This window comes from Camelina sativa, chromosome 13 (assembly GCF_000633955.1).
Source record: "Camelina sativa cultivar DH55 chromosome 13, Cs, whole genome shotgun sequence".
Taxonomy (NCBI): Eukaryota; Viridiplantae; Streptophyta; class Magnoliopsida; order Brassicales; family Brassicaceae; genus Camelina; species Camelina sativa.
Genome location: NC_025697.1, coordinates 13,797,465 through 13,815,882, shown reverse-complemented (window position 1 = coordinate 13,815,882; position 18,418 = coordinate 13,797,465). Strand labels below are relative to the sequence as shown.

At 39.1% G+C, this 18,418-nt stretch overlaps 1 pseudogene; it reads right to left on the bottom strand.

Annotated features, from left to right (window-relative positions):
- Positions 14,498-15,494, bottom strand: LOC104738224 (annotated as a pseudogene).

The window sequence follows — 18,418 nt, the reverse complement described above, 5'->3', positions numbered from 1 at the left end:
CTTATGAGGCATTGTATTGGAGGCTATGTCGCACACCTTTATGCTGGACATAGGTGAGGGAGAGGAGCATATTGGATGCGATTTTTTTTTAGGAGACAATGGAGATGATCTGGGTGCTCAAGCTGAACATGAGAGAGAGACTCAGGAACGGTAGAGGAGATATGTTGATCAGAGAAGAAAGGACATTGAGTTTAATTTAGATGATAGAGTGTACCTCAAGATTGCCATGTTGCAGGGTCCAAACAAGACTATCTCAGAGACTAAGTTGAGTCCGAGGTAGAAGGGTCCTTTTAGGATTGTAGAGCGGGTAGGACTGGTTGCATATAGGTAGGAGTTACCTGAGGTTATGCATGTGTTCCACAAGATCTTCCACGTGTTAATACTGAGGAAGTGTCTTCACAAGGATGACGAGGTGTTGGCTAAGATTCCTACAGATCTTCAGCCCAACATGACTCTTGAGTCGAGACGGATGAATGTTCTCAAGAGGCGGATCAAGGAAATTTGGCGGAAGAAGATTCTATGGATGAGAGTCTAGTGGTACTGTGATGGAGTGTTAGACAAGACTTGGGAGCTAGAAGCGAGGATAAAGGCAAGGTTCAAGAAGTGGTTGGAGAAGCAGTTTGAGGCTTGAGCTTGCCTAACCTCGATCCCAGTGTCGTGATGGTTAGAAGACCGTGGCTGGAGCGGACGGAGTATTCCAACCCATCTCTCTTGATACTTTGTCGCTTAGGGGCGGTTAGGGTGATAGCCCGAGAGCAAAATTAGAATTCCTTGATATAGTAGCTTGAGGGCACATGCCCGATAGCTAGTAGGTAAGACTTGAAGGTTGAGAACTGAGAGCGATGGAGATGCATGAGTTGAGAGCTTATAATATCAGAGACGCTGGTTATTGGCCAGATAGAATCCTCATAGTTAGTCGGAGGATATGCGGGCTACAGTGTTGGTTGCACACAAGATCCTCGACGGTTGGGTTGGTGCTAGATTGGAGGATGAATCCATGCAGGAAGGGGAGAAGTATAACACATGCAAACAAAAAATTAAAATTTTGGAATGTGTGTCGATCGACACAGTTAGTGGTGTTGGTGTCGATCGACACAACGTTTTGTCAGGTGTTTGTTTCGATTTTTACTCTCCGGTTTACGTGTTCTGTTTAGGAAAAACCTAAGACTCGAGTATTAAACGAAAAACTCGACCTTTTTGATTTCCTTTAGTCGCTTTTGACACTTATAGAGAGAAAGGATAAGAGAAAGTTTTTCCAAAGAGCATTCATTAGTTTTTGGAGATTCTTGTCCCTATTAGTGTGCTTTTCTTCCTGGGAAGTGAGGTTTCAAGGCTAGGGACGTCTAGGAAGGTTCTTGTGGTGCTAGTTTTGTCGTTTGGGGCTTAGATCTCGTTTTTTTGCTATGATGAGTTCATGACCATGACTTATCTAAGCTAAGATCTTTGTTTCTGTGATATTATGTGATATGTAATTGTTTTCTTATGAGTTCTATGCATTTTCCGTGACTCCTGAGGCTTATATCTGGAGGTGAGATTTAGATTTTTGGTCGAAGAGAAGCGATGCTCAGCACGAGTGTCAGTGTGGATCGATGCAATTAGGGTTATATTGAAATGTCGAGCATGAATTAATCGACACCACGCGTGTGTCGGTTGACACAAGGTGATCGATGTCGATCGACACATGTCGTATGTTGGTCGACACAGCCTTCGCCAGGTGTGAGTGTGGCTCGACACCAAGCGGGTGTCGGTCGATACCAAGCTTCAGCAGTGGTGAATCTTGTGATTGCTTTGTGTATTGTCTGGTTTATTTTATGTCAAGAACAGTTGTTAGAATTGTTGGTTCTATGATATTGCTATGTTTTGGATTGTTACTGGAATTTGTATTATGATATTCATTATTCGTTATTGGTTTATTGGAATTTTTTTGCGTTATCCGCTGTTATTGATTGAGGTTAGGGTTCTAGGGAGTATGAGATCACTAGATATATATTAAAAAAAACGGGATGGGTTGTTTCAGTTTTGGTATCACACTAGTTTGGAGAAGTAGGATAACGCGGTTACTGCTCCCGTTCTCTAGATCATCACTAGGTGATTAATACAAGAACATGCATTAAGATTCAGATGTCCCAAAAGGACTCTAGATGAAACTGAAAATAAAGATCTAACAACCTAATAGAAGAGAACCATGAATTCCTCTTAAATCACCCCATAAAAACCCAACAAAGAAGCTACTTGCTCATGATGTAGAGAAACGAAATTGATATTATAAAGAATAACATCAAAAACTATTCAATAAACAAAAGGGGTTCAAAGGAAACTTTTCTAGATGTCACAAAAATAATTTGTCTTCCAATAAATGTTGAAAGTTTGAAAGAACTAGAAAGAGTATAGATAGAGATGGTGGATCTTCAAAAGCTTCGAGAGGGACGAAAGGTTGCGGCTGTTTCTCTGGTTGTGGCTACGGCTGCTCTAAAAGGTATTTATGATACACACTTGAAACCCTAGTTCTTGAAGAGTGTTTATAGGGTTTTGCTTTGGTTAGGGTTTAGTAAGGGAAAAAACGTCTTTTCTTCTTAAGTGCATGACAAGGGGCAGCAAAAGAAGGTTTTGGACGTTGTGAAGGCTTGGACTGTGTCAACGTGATGGTTTCTGGTTGGGCTTTCAATAAACTCATATCGGCTAGATGTTTCTCCTCTAGTCATCCAATGCCATGTCTCAGTAAATAGGGCATATATTCCTGATGGATGAACGTATTGAATTGATTCTACTTCGAAAGGAAAGATGACTCTTCCAGATTGCCATAGACACCAACCACGTCAAAATAAAAATTTTGAGACTTTTGAAAGTTCTCTAAACGTGACCCATACTGTAAAGCTTTGAATCAGTTATGAAACGCTTTTTCTTTGTCTTTTAGTCCTTTTTTCTCTAAACCCTATAAAACCTTCTTGAAACTTGAAGTACTTGATAATAGACCTTTAATACCTGAAATCATATAAAACTCATTCTAAATGCATATGAAAAATATGCTAAAATAGGTAAAATAATGATGTTTTCAATAAGTAATTTGTGATTGATAATCGATGTTTTACACATCAAAAGTATTGTAGACTTGCTCACACTAGCCTAGACGAGTATCGTGTTAGAACATGCGTTAGTTTAGTTATATAGAATTTTACAGATTAGAATTTAACTTGCTTTAATTGCTAGGATTTATGCGTCGTTGCCTGCGTAAGTGAGTAACAGAGTATATAGACTTTAGATAGTTGATTACTGACTAGCTTATCTTTTATTTTTTTTGTGTTTCGTAGTCCAATAACGTTTAGCTATTGAACTTCCATACCTATATCCCTTAGCCTTAGATTGGTGCATGATACCCTGAGAATTCCCTGCAGCCCACCATTCCGTTCATTGATATTTACCTAGTTATTCGCATTTCTTTACCGCTTTCTTTTTTGATAAAACAAATCAAAACCCCTATCTTATTATTGTCTTAGCCATAATCCTCTCTAAACAAACTTTAAACATGATTTATTCTTCTTTGTGGGATTGAACCTCAAATACTACTACCGATTAATTGTGCACTTGTAGTATTTGTGTGGTCTTTTGAGGTAAAAGATTGAAGTAAAATTTCACACACATCAGTAGGAATTCTTGAATTAACATGCACGCATAAAAATCGTTGAGAAAAATAATCTAAGTTTATATGATGAATTCATTTTACTTGATGAAATTTATTTGCATGAAACCGGACTTGCATGCATATAGAAATAATATAAGTTTACTTGATGATTTTATGTTTAATTGATGATTGTTTACTTGTGATTATTATTGCTTGAAATTGCTTGATTTTGCTCGAAGTATTTGATTCTTAGCGTTAAACTAACTTTTTGAATTATTTTACTTATTTTGGCTAGTTTCTTGAAATTTTATTTTCAGTTTCATAGCTAGAATTTAAGGAGTCGGTTTTCTGTTTAATGTGTGTGGTGTGCATGTCTCGTGAGCCTAATCCCCAAGTGGTTACTCACATTTTGACATTCTCTTTGTCTAGACTCGCGACGAGCCTGTGCCGTTGCATGATGATGCAACTTTGTGGCTTCGTGAATTCAATGTGGGATTTTTGTGAAAGGGAACATATTATCGAGGGCCCATTGGACGAGAAGTGTGTATAGTTGTTGAGTGTTTTCTTGATTTATTCAAACCTTCATTGCTTGTTGCTTGTTTATTGTACAATTATATTTTCGCTTGCGCTTATGTTTACTTGATGCTTGTTGGGGTAATCAGGACAGAGAATAAAATACATGTTAGGAGGGGTACCTAGCTTACTGAGTAATTTTAGATTGCTCATGACTCTTTTTGTTTTGCAGGATAGCTTAAGGTGATTTTAGAGCTTGGAGCCAACACTCGGAAGCCGGATAGAATTTTTATGTGTTTTTGTAAAATAATATTTTTCCTAATATGTATTCTCTGAAAAATATATGACTAATACTTTGGTATCTTGATTCATTGTAATAATTTACTATAAGCAATAAAGATAATTTTGGGGAAAAATGACAAGTGAAATGATATTTGGTCTTGTCTGGGTCAACATAACCCTCTAGATGGCGAGGGCAAAGCCTAAGTTATCTTAGAGTTGGGGAATTGTATTAAAGCAGGACTGGTTGGGAAGTTTTAGCCTCCTGAAATGACCTGACTCATTTTAAAAAAAAAATTAATACCTTATTAAACTTGTGATCCCATACTCACTAACAACATAACCCCAATCAAACAACAGCGGATGACATAAAACAATATCATTAATCTAATAATTAATAACCAATAATAAGTTCATCAAAAACAGTAATCAACCATCCAACAAAGTCATTAAACATTAAATCAACAACCTATAAACATTCTAACGACTCGACTCTAGCAATCTAACAGAAACCAGACAACACATCAACAAGGCACTAAAACATCCTCCTCTTTATCGTCCTGAATCCACGATCACACTTTGCCTTTACTTGCACCACAAACACAAATGAGATGAGTAAGTATTATTATAAATATTCTATAAGGCGATCCTCTCATCTGTTGGGCTATAAACACAAACGAAAAGACAAACACAATCAATACACAAAGAAACAAGCAAACCAGACAACTCTGAACACACACGTCAACTTTGCGCACTTGCATCGACCGATGCACTCCTTACGTCGACCGATGCACTCCTTACGTCGACCGATGCACACCTTACATCGACCGATGCACACCTTACGTCGACCGACACACTCCTTACGTCGACCGACGCACTCTCTGCGTCGACCGATGCACTCTTTTGTCGACTGACGCACTCCTTGCATCGACCGATGCAATCCTTAAAATTCCTAGATGCATCGATCGATGAAATTCCTCTTGTCGCCGTCAAATCCCTAACTCGTTGACTGATGTACTCCTTGCATCGATCGATGCAGTCGTGCACATCATTACCGCATGTTATCTCCTACGTCCCCTCCCGACTTCATGATGCTGAAACCGACCTCCAAAGGCAACAAAACTCACATACGAGCACATATTCAACACCCAAAATAACATATTAACATGATGCATCCATGGCACTCACTAACATTTGATAATGACGAAACTGATACTAATACCAACAAAAATAGCCTCTTAGCAAGATCCTTTCACGTCCTAAGCCTGAGATATCAACTCCCACATACAGATCTCACAAGAACCGGTTAGAAATCTCAGAAACTCAATAGAGAATTCTCACCAATATGTTTTCTCTTTGGAACAACAAAACTGGCTAAAACTCTCTAAAACGTCGAGTATTCTCCTTTTATAGCCGACCTTAGGGTTTTCCAAAACCCGAAACGCAGCAACAGGTGCGTTTAACTCAAGCTGTCCCACAAAAACAAATCTTACATCGACTAATGCACAACCTGCATCGATCGATGCACACCCAACGAGGTCTCCCTCTCGTGGCTTGCATAAAACATCACCATGTCCTACCAACCACATATTCCCTCACTATAATACTTCATGAACACACAAGGATCATGCAAATGCCACAAGGGCTGCCACTAAGGCTAGACAATTTCCTACACATGACCGCCACCAAGGCCAGGTAATTGTCTAACAGACCACCACCAAGACCAAACGAATGTCAGAATGAGGACTGCCACCTAGGCCAAACAATTGTACTAACAAGGAACTCACCAAGGCCAAGCATCCCAAAGAACAGTTACCAAGACCACATATCCCGAAAAACCGCCACTAAGGCGAAACATCCTAGAAGGCTATCACGAAGATCACACATCCCGAAAGACCATCACGAAAACCACACATCCTGTAGGATGGCTTAAGCAGGCAACACTGGCTAGACAGCCCCCCACAAAGGCCAAACAATTGGCTAAAAAGCCAGCCACAAAGGCCACACAATGTTTCCAAAAACTGTCCCAAGGGCCACACTCTGACTCTTAAAGTCTGCCACAAAAGCCATATACTCACCACCAAGGCCCACAACAACTAAAAATGAACACATTCCAACTCATATAAGAATTTCTATTTTTAGAAATTCCCAAATTTGGAAACTTTTCACTTTTAGAAACCTTCCACTTCAATGAAAAAAAGCTTCACATAATCACGTATCCCAAACACCACCTCATCTTGGTATTTAGTTGCACAACCAACCACACCTACGCGACCAAATATCAAGAGAGATGTATTGGAATACTCCATTCTACTCCAGCCATACACTTCACCGCACCAACATCCACATTGACAACTGGGACCAGACTAGAAAAGCTCAAGCTAGCGCTTGCTTCTCGAACCACTTCTTGAACCTTTCCTTCATCCTCACATCTGGGTCCCAAGTCTGTTCATCAACACCATCATAGTCTCATTTGACTCTCATCAAAGGAACCTTCTTCCTCTAAAGTTCTCTGACTCTCCTCTCGAAAAACGTCACTGGTCTCGCCTCTAAAGTCATGTTAGGCTGAGGATCCTCGGGAATCTTAGCCAAGAACTGATCTTCCTCGCGAAGAAAATTCTGTAGCATTGACACATGGAAGACATTGTGAAACACACACATAACATCAAACAACTCGAGCCTATATGCTACCGGTCCCACCCGCTGAGTCACTATGAACGGTTCCATGTACCTCGGGTTTAGGTTAGTCTCTCATAATGACTTGTTCGGACCCTAAAATATGGTCATCTTGAGGTACACTCTATCACCAACCTGATACTCAAGATCCTTCCTCCTTTGATTGGCATAACTCCTCTGTCAATCCTGAGTTTCCTTTAAGTTCAGCTTCAGAATTCGAATCTTTTCCGAGGCCCCTGAACAATACTCGCACCATATATGCTCCTCTCCCCCACCTGAGTCCACCATAGTGGTGTATGACATCGCTTCCCGTACAACGCCTCATTAGGAGTGATCCCGATACTCGCCTGGTAGTTGTTGTTGTAAGCAAACTCTACCAACCTCAAGTGATCCATCCAGTGGCAACCTAATGCAGTCATCACATATGTTGAACGAGTAGCTGAACTAATTCAAGAAGGATTTCCTGATAGACTTTCTGAACTACTCTTTGACGAGCCAAACAATGAAATATTGATTGCTAAGGCAGATATCTTGCCAGAAATCTTAGATCCAATATTTATTCTTCATCATCGCCATTGATTATGATTTCTACATTATGGTGATTGATTTGTAATTATTTTAGACATATTTGTAATTAATGTAGATTATATCATGTAAGAGCTAAAAAAATGCTCATTTGTTTCATTGTAAAAATATAGAAGATTTTTGGAAAATAAAAGAGAGATTTTTTCTCACTTTGAAGCTTAGGATTTGTTTTTCTGTTTATCTAAGTTAGGTGGATTCCTTTTTGAGTGAGTCATCAAGGCATAGAGCTTGTGCTGTATCAGAGTCCTATCACAACTCAGAGGTGCACTTCATTCCGCCATCACACCCCTCATTTGATCCCACACGAGAGAAGCGACCGCCAACATGTCAGATCTCCATCTTCGACCATCATTTATTCACAAGAGCAAAGCGACCGCCAACTTGTGAAGCTGCCATATTTATCCCCATACGAGTCTCACCACCGAGTCTTGTATCACCACCCTAGTCCAGCACACACATCGTCAACAAATCCTTTTAAAGTCTGGGTTGTCCTATCTGTCTGACCATCTATCTTACGATGATAGGCTATACTCATATGCACTTGCGTGCCCATCTCTGCCTAAAACACCCTCCAAAAAACAAAGTGAACTTGGAATCCATATCAGACACGATACTTGCCGGCACCCCATGCAATCTGACTATCTACCTCACATACTTCTTAGCCAAAACCGCTGCTCCATCGATCTTCTTAATGGCCTAAAAATGTGACAGACAGCCGGTCCACAATGACCCAATTCGCATCAAAGGTCCAAGACACTAACAAACATCGCACTTTGCGACCCAACTAGCTATATCCTTCTTCATCCTGACCCAGTTATCATTTGAGGTCATGATACATCTTAGTCGTTTGAGGATGAATAGAGAACATGCTCACTTGAGCCTCCCTCAAGATCTCCTAACTCAAATCCTCATTTTTTGCCACACAGATCCGATCTTGCTCAAGAATGATACCATTGGCAGAGACTTGATACTCTGAATACACATCTCTAGAGGCATTAAACGGCGCCACATTTTTATCCTGAGTCAACCGCAATCTACTCTGAATATCTTCTATGATCAGCCGCCTCCAAACCCAATGACTCCTGAGAGACAAAAGACAACCTCAATGCACTAATCTCTCCCACCCGAGTCTCCATATTTTGCTCCTCAATCGAAGCAGCCCGCTTTTGACTCAGCGAACCTGCAACCAAGTTAACTTTACCAGGGTGGTAAGCTATCTCCAGATCATAATCTGCCACCAACTCCATCCACCACCTCTGCCTCAAATTCAGCTCAGGCTGAGTGAAAATGTACTTCAGGCTTTTATGATATGTAAACACCTTTACCTTCCTACCATAAAGATAAGACCGCCAAATCTTCAGGTAGAAAACTACAACAGCCATCTCCAAGTCATAAGTAGGATAATTTTACTCATGCTTCCGCAACTGTCGCGAAGCGTAAGCAATATCCTTCCCATACTGCATCAATACACGCTCCCAGCCAACTCTGGAAGAGTCTGTAAAAACTACATAGGGCCCATCCTCCTCTGGCAATGCCAACACTGGCGTAGTAGTCAACATCTCCTACAGGCTTGTGAAGCCCTCCTCACACTCTTGTGACCAAACAAACAAAACATTCTTCCATGTCAACTTAGCCATCGGTCGTGCCTTGCTTGTGAAACCCTTCACGAATCTCTTGTAGTAACCCGCCAAAACAAGGAAAATCCTGTTCTCCGTGGCATTCGACAGTTTAGGCTAATCCATGATATCCTGAGACTTCTCTATATCCACAAAAACTCCCTCTACATACACAATTTGACCCAGAAAATCATTCTCCCTCTACTAGAAACTGCACTTGTTCAACTTGGCATACAACTTTTGCTCTAGCAGCTTCCCCAACACTGCTCTCAAGTGTATTATATGCTCGTCAGGACTCTTAGAATATACCAAAATATCGTCAATGAAGATGATAACACACACATCCAAAAACTCTTGTAACACATTGTTTATCAACCTCATGAACACTGCTAGTGTGTTAGTCAACCCAAAAGGCATCACCAAGAACTCATAATGCCCATAGCTCTTCCTGAAAGCAGTTTTCCTCACATTTGCCTCAAATATCAGAATATGGAGATATCCCGACACCAGATCAATCTTGGAAAACCAAGTAGCACATCTCAGTTGATCCAACAACTCATTGATCCTGGAAAGAGGGTACTTGTTCTTCACAGTAACCCGGTTTAGACCATGATAATCAATGCAGAAGTGGAAACTCTTGTCCTTCTTCTTAACAAACCATATCGGCGCTCCTCACGGTGAAACGCTAGAAGGAATGAATCCTTGCTCAAAAGATGCTCCAACTACGTCTTTATCTCTGCCATCTCTATTGGAGCCATCCTTTAAGGCGCCTTGGATAACGGTATAGTCTCCGGTTCCAGCTCAATCGTGAAATGATTAGAACGATATGGTGGTAACTCCTGCAATGACTGGAACACATCCTAAAACCCCTCAAAAACCTTAGTATCGTTAACCATAGACTGTCCCACTGACTCCAACATCAAGACTCTAACCAGATAGGTCTCATGCCCCTTCACGATCATCTTCTCGGCTTGCATAGCCGGTATCATGAGACTCCCAGAAGTTGGTCTCATTCCCTCAGATACAAACTTCCCTTTTGGATGCTCAAACATCACTCTACCTCGATGAAAATCCATCCCTAAGATAACATCATACAACTCCACGGGACGGAGAATCAAATACGTTGGCCTTAACTCCCCCACGATCTCAATCTCCACACCCATCATCCATTTAAGGGCAATCAGAAACTCACCACCTGCAACTCTGACAACTCCCGTTCAATCTCTAGGATCTCCTCTGATATTGGCGCTCTCGGCTCACTCCAGGGTAATGAAGCAATGGGTTGCTCCAGAATAAAACATGATGTGGGACCTTAACCCGACGACCAATAAGGTCCATACACAAATCTCATGTGCTAGAAACCTAACACTTTATGCAAAACATTCGAAAAAATCTTAAATATTGGAATCCAATATGTCTTAGTCTTTGAAGTTATACATGTGATCGAGTCAACACTAGTTCCACCGGTCTCCACAATCAAGTACACCCGCGCCGCCTGCTCAATCTGTGCCATCGACTGCACTCCTGGAATCTCTCCCCGGAAACGGCGCCAAAAAGCTTGATGTGCGTGGTTTATTTCGCTCCAAAATCTTTTACCTTAAAAGGACCACACAACTGCTGCAAGTGCACAGCTAATCGGTAGTAGTATTTTAGGATCGATCCCACACAGAGAGAGAGTTGTTGTTCAATGGAAGCCAACGAAAGTAAGTAAGGCTAGGACTAAATAAAATGGGGGTTTAGGTTGTCACTGTCGTAGTAAGCAAATAAACGTAAATAAAATGCAAGTAAAAATAATAAAACAAGCGTTGGGCATCAAGGGGAATCGCATGGGTTCAATTATCTATCTATCTAGGAAAGTTTATGGTTAGTTTGTTTATCTAAAACTCGGACTACGAAACACTAATGAACCGTTAACTTAATGTTGTCAAGCTAACCGTCAAAGATCTCTACACTCCGTTACTCAACTGTCGCAGGCAACGACGCATAGATCAAAGCATTTAAAACAAGTTCGATTCTAATCCATGGATTCCATAGGTAAGGGGTATGTACTTCCTATGTCTCCCCATACATCTAAGCTAGGTGAAGCACACACACTTTAGATCATAGTTAGTTCATGAGGCTAACTTAAAGCATTAAGTAAAGACTTAGAATTAAAGCATAGAATAAACAAGAATATAAATCTAACAAAACCTAAAGATTGCCACATAAACTAAGATCATCTCCCCCCCTTTGATTATCCCTTTAAACCCAACTAGAAAACTACTCTAGCATGTTTAAAGGAATCATCAAAGCAAGGTTTAATAAACTCATAAGAATAAAAGAATAAATAGAGAAAAAGGGTTTAGATATTACTTCAATGATTGTCAAACAAAGTGTAGGATCTTCTTCCTTTAGAAACAAAGTACAAAGCAAATAGAATAGAAAAGAGTTGGTGGATCTCAAAGCTTCAAAGAGAGGGACGAGAGAAGGATCTGGTCGTCGGCTGCTCCTCTGGTCGTGTCTCTTGGCTGCTCCAAAATGTGCACACTCTAAACCCTAGGGCTTAGAAGAATATTTATAGGGTTTTGTCTAGGTTTAGGGTTTTGTAAAGGTAGAAACGTCTTTTCTTCTTTAAGTGCATGGCAAGGGGCGGCGTAGGAATGTTCTAGAACGTGGTGAAGGCTTGGACTGGGCCGCCGTGGTGGTCGCTGGTCAGGCCTTCAATAAAAGCCCATTGGCTTGATGGTTCTCCTTACGTCGGTTTAAAAAACGTCTCGGTCGGATTGACTTGATTCCACTTCGAGGGGAAATATGACTCTTCCAGCTTTCCATAGATACTAAGTACGTCAAAATGTGAGTTGTAAAAGTTCTTCAAAAGTTGCCCGTATTATAAAGCTCTGAATCTTTCCTAAAACGTATTTTCCTTGTCCTTTGGTCCTTTTTGCTATAAAACCTGTAAACCCTTCTTGAAACCTAAAATACTTGATAATAGACATTAAAGCATTGAAATCACATCAAACTCTTCCTAAATTCATACTAAAACTATAGCTAAAGTGGGTAAAATAATGATGTTATCAACGACATGTGCCCGGATGTTCTCCTTGATCTCAACTGCGGTCTCAACGAACTCCGCTCTCGTGGTGTAACTTTGCACTTTGCAATGGAATCCCAAGTCATCATGAAGAACTGTCATGAACCTCCTAACCTGAGACTCTTCAAACTCAATTGCTTGGCCCCCACACACCAGAAGTCGACTGAACTCCACATCGAGCTCACCAACGGACCGAGTCCCCTAAGATAACTACAGAAATTGCACCTCCATACGGTCTAGTGCCTCTGAAGGTAAATACTTGCGGTTGAACTCCTCCACTAAATTAACCCATGTCATCTAGCTTTGTGCCCCCTGCCAGCCATCGACCTACACCATAAGTGAACATCATTTGCCAGGTGGTGGACCTCTATGTCCACCCAATACTCCTCAAGACATCTAAGTGACTGGAAGTTGCGTTCCAGCCTCTTCCTCCATGCATCAGCCATAGTATGGTTGGTACTACCCGAGAAACGCTCTATCTGAGAATAACCTTCTGCACCTGCAGCCACTAATTGATGCAACTCCCTGTAACCACCTCCAACAACTGCGCCAACAAGCCCGCTATGTTATCATCTCCACCAAGGGCTCCACCTACTATGACCCCCACACTCGAAAGTCAAGCACCACCGACCTACTGCCCCATAGGCACCATCACCGGCAACACTCACGTACCCCTCCTAGAATACCTATGACTTATGGACGCCCTCGACAATCAAACTTTAGTCCACAATGTCACTAACAACTGGGCCTCTGTCCCTACCGCGACCACATCCGCATCAACGACCAGCGACAGCACCACCTCTTACCATCTGCACTACCATGAACAGAAGGCTAAGAAAACAATCCAAAACCATACACAAAAACACAACTTACCGTAGAATCTAATTGAATGCTTGTAGAGGATGTTATAGGACTCCATACCACACAAAATCGACTAACTCACATAATCAATCTAATACATGCAAATCGAAACATTAACAACAGAACGACCAAACTCAGCCAAACCCTCAAGTCCCTACTTTTATACTCGATTCTAGGGTTTTCCTAACCCCAAAACGCAATTTTTAACTTACTCGTTTCTCGACCAAACTAGCCTTGCATCGATCAACACAATACTTGCATCAATCGATGCACATCCAAAACCGGGATTCCGGTTCTCGGATGTTATAGTGTCTCGTAACTGTATGTTGGCTTTTACGACCATAGGACGGTTCAGGACGGATGATGAATTTGTTTTCTTATGTTATGCTTATTGGCTTATTTCTTTATGTTTTATTTATGGTTGTTATTTTGATTACTTGTATGTATAATTTATAGATGGGACGATTGCCTCTCTAAGTTTTTCTGGTAATATTCACACATCTTATTGTGTGTGTGGTGCAGGTATAGGGTAACGTGGAATTATAGCAATGAAGAAGAGAATTATCTAGGATCTAATTTGTATATTTGTTGGATTTTTATTATTGTTGAAACCTGATTTAAAAGAATATTTGATGGCTGATTTTTATTGATTATAATAGATATTATATTTATAATAAATTAAAGTTGGTTTGGTATTTCTTCCGTTATGCATGTTATTTTTTTAACATTGGCCTGAATTTGGTACAAGACTTAAAGGAATTCTAACGGAGAAACCACAAAAATGTAACATGCTCTTTATATTTCGAATATCATCGTTTTCTGAAAAGTCAAACTAATTTTGTTGATGGTTAAACTTTTGTCGCAAATATTTCATACTTAGATCTTTGCAAAATGTCAAACATAATTTATGACTCTTTTCTGCTTGGCAAATAAGATGATAAGAATAAGATATTTTGTGAAAAAACAAACTCTAGTTAGTTTGCCCACATCGTTTGTGGGACCTGCTTAATTATATATTTTTGTTTAATTATTTTTTAAAAATGACTAATAATTTTATTCAAAATAACTAAACTTCTTCAAACAAAATTAAAATTGATGCGCAAATTCATTTCTTAATAATCAAAATAAGATAAATGTATAAAGGTAGAACCTGTAGGCAACAACAGTTAACTAGAAAAAAATAAACAAAGACAACATCATTTTTTTTTCCGACATGAAGAAAATAAAACACATAAATTCAGACAATTGAATACTACATTAGAAATATGCTTCTTTTGATTAAAGATTCTTGTTAATGTAGGAAGCATAAACACTGGTAATAGAGGTGGTAGAGGAGGTGATGGAAGGCATGTGATTGGTGATGGCAAGATCAACGGTTGGTTGCTGGTGATAGTTATAGTGGTCTATGAAAGGAATCCTAGCATGTCCTCCGGCATAACCCACATTTTGCGCCAGCATCATATCATTAAATGAGTTTTCATGATTCAGATACTGATTATCATTCAGATCTGAATTCAAATTCATGTTATGATTTAAATCCAAATTCAAATCATGATTCCTAGTCATGTTATTGTAGACTTCTTATTGAATATGACCGTAAAAATCATGTGAACCGGTTCTTGCAGATTTTGAACCGGTTCTTGCAGATTTTGATTCATATTCATATTTTGGTATGGAATATGAGCACAAAACTCTCTAGCAGCACTTATTGCGGCTGTACTCACATCAACAGCAAAATCTGCAACAGCAGGAGGATCTATATCCGCAACTCCAATAGGAAGAGGAGGGAAAGAAGAAGACTGACCATTTTCTACGAGACTTTGCATCCTTTGAGTAAGCTGATTGATATATTGATCAATATAACGATGCAAATCGTGAAGGTCATTTGCACCATAATGATACTCGGACATCTTTCCTTCATGACAATCAAACAAAATCGTTTAACTTGTCACTCCCGATTCTCAACAGCCAGTTTGTCTACTTCCTCTTTTATTTTAGTAATCTGCTCCGCAAATATGTATCTTGATCCATCATCTTTTTGGTTCTTGTTGCCATCGGCATCTCCATAAACTTCATAGTCACCTCGTGTGCACCTTCCTTTGAGGGCCAAACCTCTGGTACCGATTGATACGGACTGTAGATGACCCCACAAGCTTGGACACCACAAAGAGTTTTCAACTCGTGAAGTTTCTTCGTTATCCCTTTCTTCCTCTTCATGAATGTTTTTTTTTATTGATCTCTCATTCGCTATCAAAGATAATTTCAATTTCCTCATTAACTTTATTTTTATTTTGTATGATTTGACTAGTTTGTTGGCACAAAGACTGTTTATATAGCAATGAAAGGGTTTCTCTACTCATTAGGTTTCTTATCACTAAGTCCAAATTATAGGCAATAAATCTTTTATTAATTTTCTATGCGTGTATCTATATATAGAACCTTATATTTCTGTGTGTAGTTGGTGCATTATCATTAGCTTATTACTTAATATAATATATATATATATATATATATATATATACAAATAAGTTATTTTTATTATTAAAACTAACTTATCTAACTCTCAAATTTTTACTCTTAATAATATATCTTAATATATCTAGAACACACGGTTAGTAATATTAAAATATATTTATGAATAAAATTTGATTAAATTTAAATTAATAATAAATATAGAAAAAATATATATTAGATATTATACCTTCAAGGGCGTTATGACCAGCTATTTTCAATTAGAAATAAATCTTATTAGCTAATTATGAGAAGTAATATAGCTGGTATGAAATATTTCATTTTGAAAGAATTACTAAACTAGCACATATATTTTGGTTTATTACTAGACTAGCACATAAAAAGTTTTACTTACTAAAATAGTACTAATTTGTTGTAAAAAGACTTTAAACCATGTATTTAATTTTGTAACTACAAAAGTGTCATTTTCATTTAAAAAAAATAGAAAATGAATAATATAAAAGACACAATGAAACATTAAACCTTAAACAACAGTAGAACAAAAGAGTTGTTTGTGTTGTTTGAACCGGAAGTAGTGATTCCAGTGGCTTTTGTCAATAATTCTGGTAGGATTAATTTAAGAAGATTTTATGTTCAACAAATTATGATGATTTTCTTGTGGTATGATTTGAGAACTAAAGAACGAACTTGTTGATAGGTATCAAATCAACAATGACAATGGAGACGAGGTGAATTCTAAAAAATGTTGTAATTAAACAACGGAAGTTAGGAAGAAAATGAAGAGTCCACTTGAAAGTTACTGGATCGACTATAAAGTTTCAGATTTTTTGATAAGATTGTCGGGATTCATCGATTAGGAGGAAATTTATGGGTCGGCCAAGGTTTATGTTTGGTAGAATAATTCTGTTTAGTTTTAAAATTCTTATCTACATTGTCTAAAAATTTTGGTTGATTAATATTTATAATCGGAAGAAGTCGAAGTATGATATTATTATTATTATTATTTTAATATTGAGGGTGGAAAGTGGGATGATAGTGTTTTTGAGTGCATATTGTACACAAGGAGGGAGTACTTGATAAAACCTGCTGAAAAAAGTATTTTGAACCAACACGTCGTGATCTAGGATTGAGTACTTGGTAAAACCTGCTCAAAAACGTGGAGATGCCTATCTTCAAGGGTGGCGAAGCATATAGTTGGATAGCATTGTTGAACGTTTTTTCTGTATGGGTGGGTTTTTATATACAAAATATAAAAGGTAAATATAAAAGTTGTATCTGTGCTCAGTCAGCTTGACGGGTGATGCGTTGAGCCGGTACAACTAGAAGGTAAATCATGTTTCCTTTCACAACTGATCTCATTTTAATGCTCTGCGCTTACTGTATTTTAGAAACATCAAAAGTCGTATCCTTACCAAAGTTTGTTGTGTATTAAACAAACATGAATAGTGGTGGCATACATTCATCGGTTGTAAGATCTATCACCTCAAGTTTCTTGGTTGGATGATGTGAAGCTTGAAGGGATCTTTATGAATGTGTTGTCTTCAGAAATGTGGGAGTTGTGCACATGTGGAAACCACATAAATTACCAGAAATGAATGGGCTTGCAAGAGATAATGGAGAGCAAGGAGTTACAACTTGATGAGGGAGGTCAATGTGGAGTGGGAGACAACAAATTAGTGGGGACCTTTCAATCGATTGGGTAGAAGACAAAAGTTATTGTCATAGAATTGGGAGTGGGAAAGGATAAGCCACTTCCATTACTAGGATGACCACAAAAGCGTTTCACTGATGTTGAGCTAGATGAACGACAATGGGGAAATTGTTTCAAATATGATGGGAAGTATTTTTGTGGTCATGTTTGTCCATATAAGGAGGTTCAGATGCTCACAGTGGTAGATGGGTATGATATGGAAGTCCTTGATCAAATATGATGGAAGCTTATGAGTCAAATGAAGAGGTGCCTCCTCCTCCACAGTTAATATCCTTATCCTAGAGCTCTTATGTTGGACTTGTGTCTCCTACTATCACTATGTTACGGAGAAGACTGGGAAGACACGGCATTGTGGTCATGTTGAACCCACAACTTCATCACACCAGATAACAATATTAGATTTTTACACTAGGTTATCAATTCCATGGCCGTGTTTGTTTGGCCCTGAATGATTGGCTGATGAAAGCCTCCAGAGTACCACTGTTTGGGAGCATAGCAATAATTGTAGAGGACAAAAGGCTTCTGTGGAGCTTGGTTGTTCTGAGCTGCTGAAGGTTAGACATGATCTTGAGGATTAGCAACATTGGGGTTTAGGTAGGAGAAATTTGGGTTTGGTTTGAATTAGTTGTAGCCCTTATTGTATCTTCCCTGATTGCTGATGTAGTGGACATCCTCAATCTGAACAGTCTCCCCATCTTGTTGCTGAAACTGGTCTTCTTCAGAAACAAACCTGATGTTGTGCTGCTGGCTGAGGAGGATCTTATCCAATTTTTTGTTTAGAGCTTTCATGTCTCTTTTGTCCTTCTCCTCATTGTCGCTTGACGATCTGATGGTCTTATCATAATCCTCATTGTAGTGACCATCATATTGAGCTAAGTTCTCGACAAGTGTCCAACTATCATCTACATCATTGTTGAAGAAGTTTCCATTCCTCAACAACATTCGTATCTTTGGAACTACGCTACGGTAGAGTTTACTCGGTAAGGACGCATTGCTGAATCCATGATGCGGGCAAC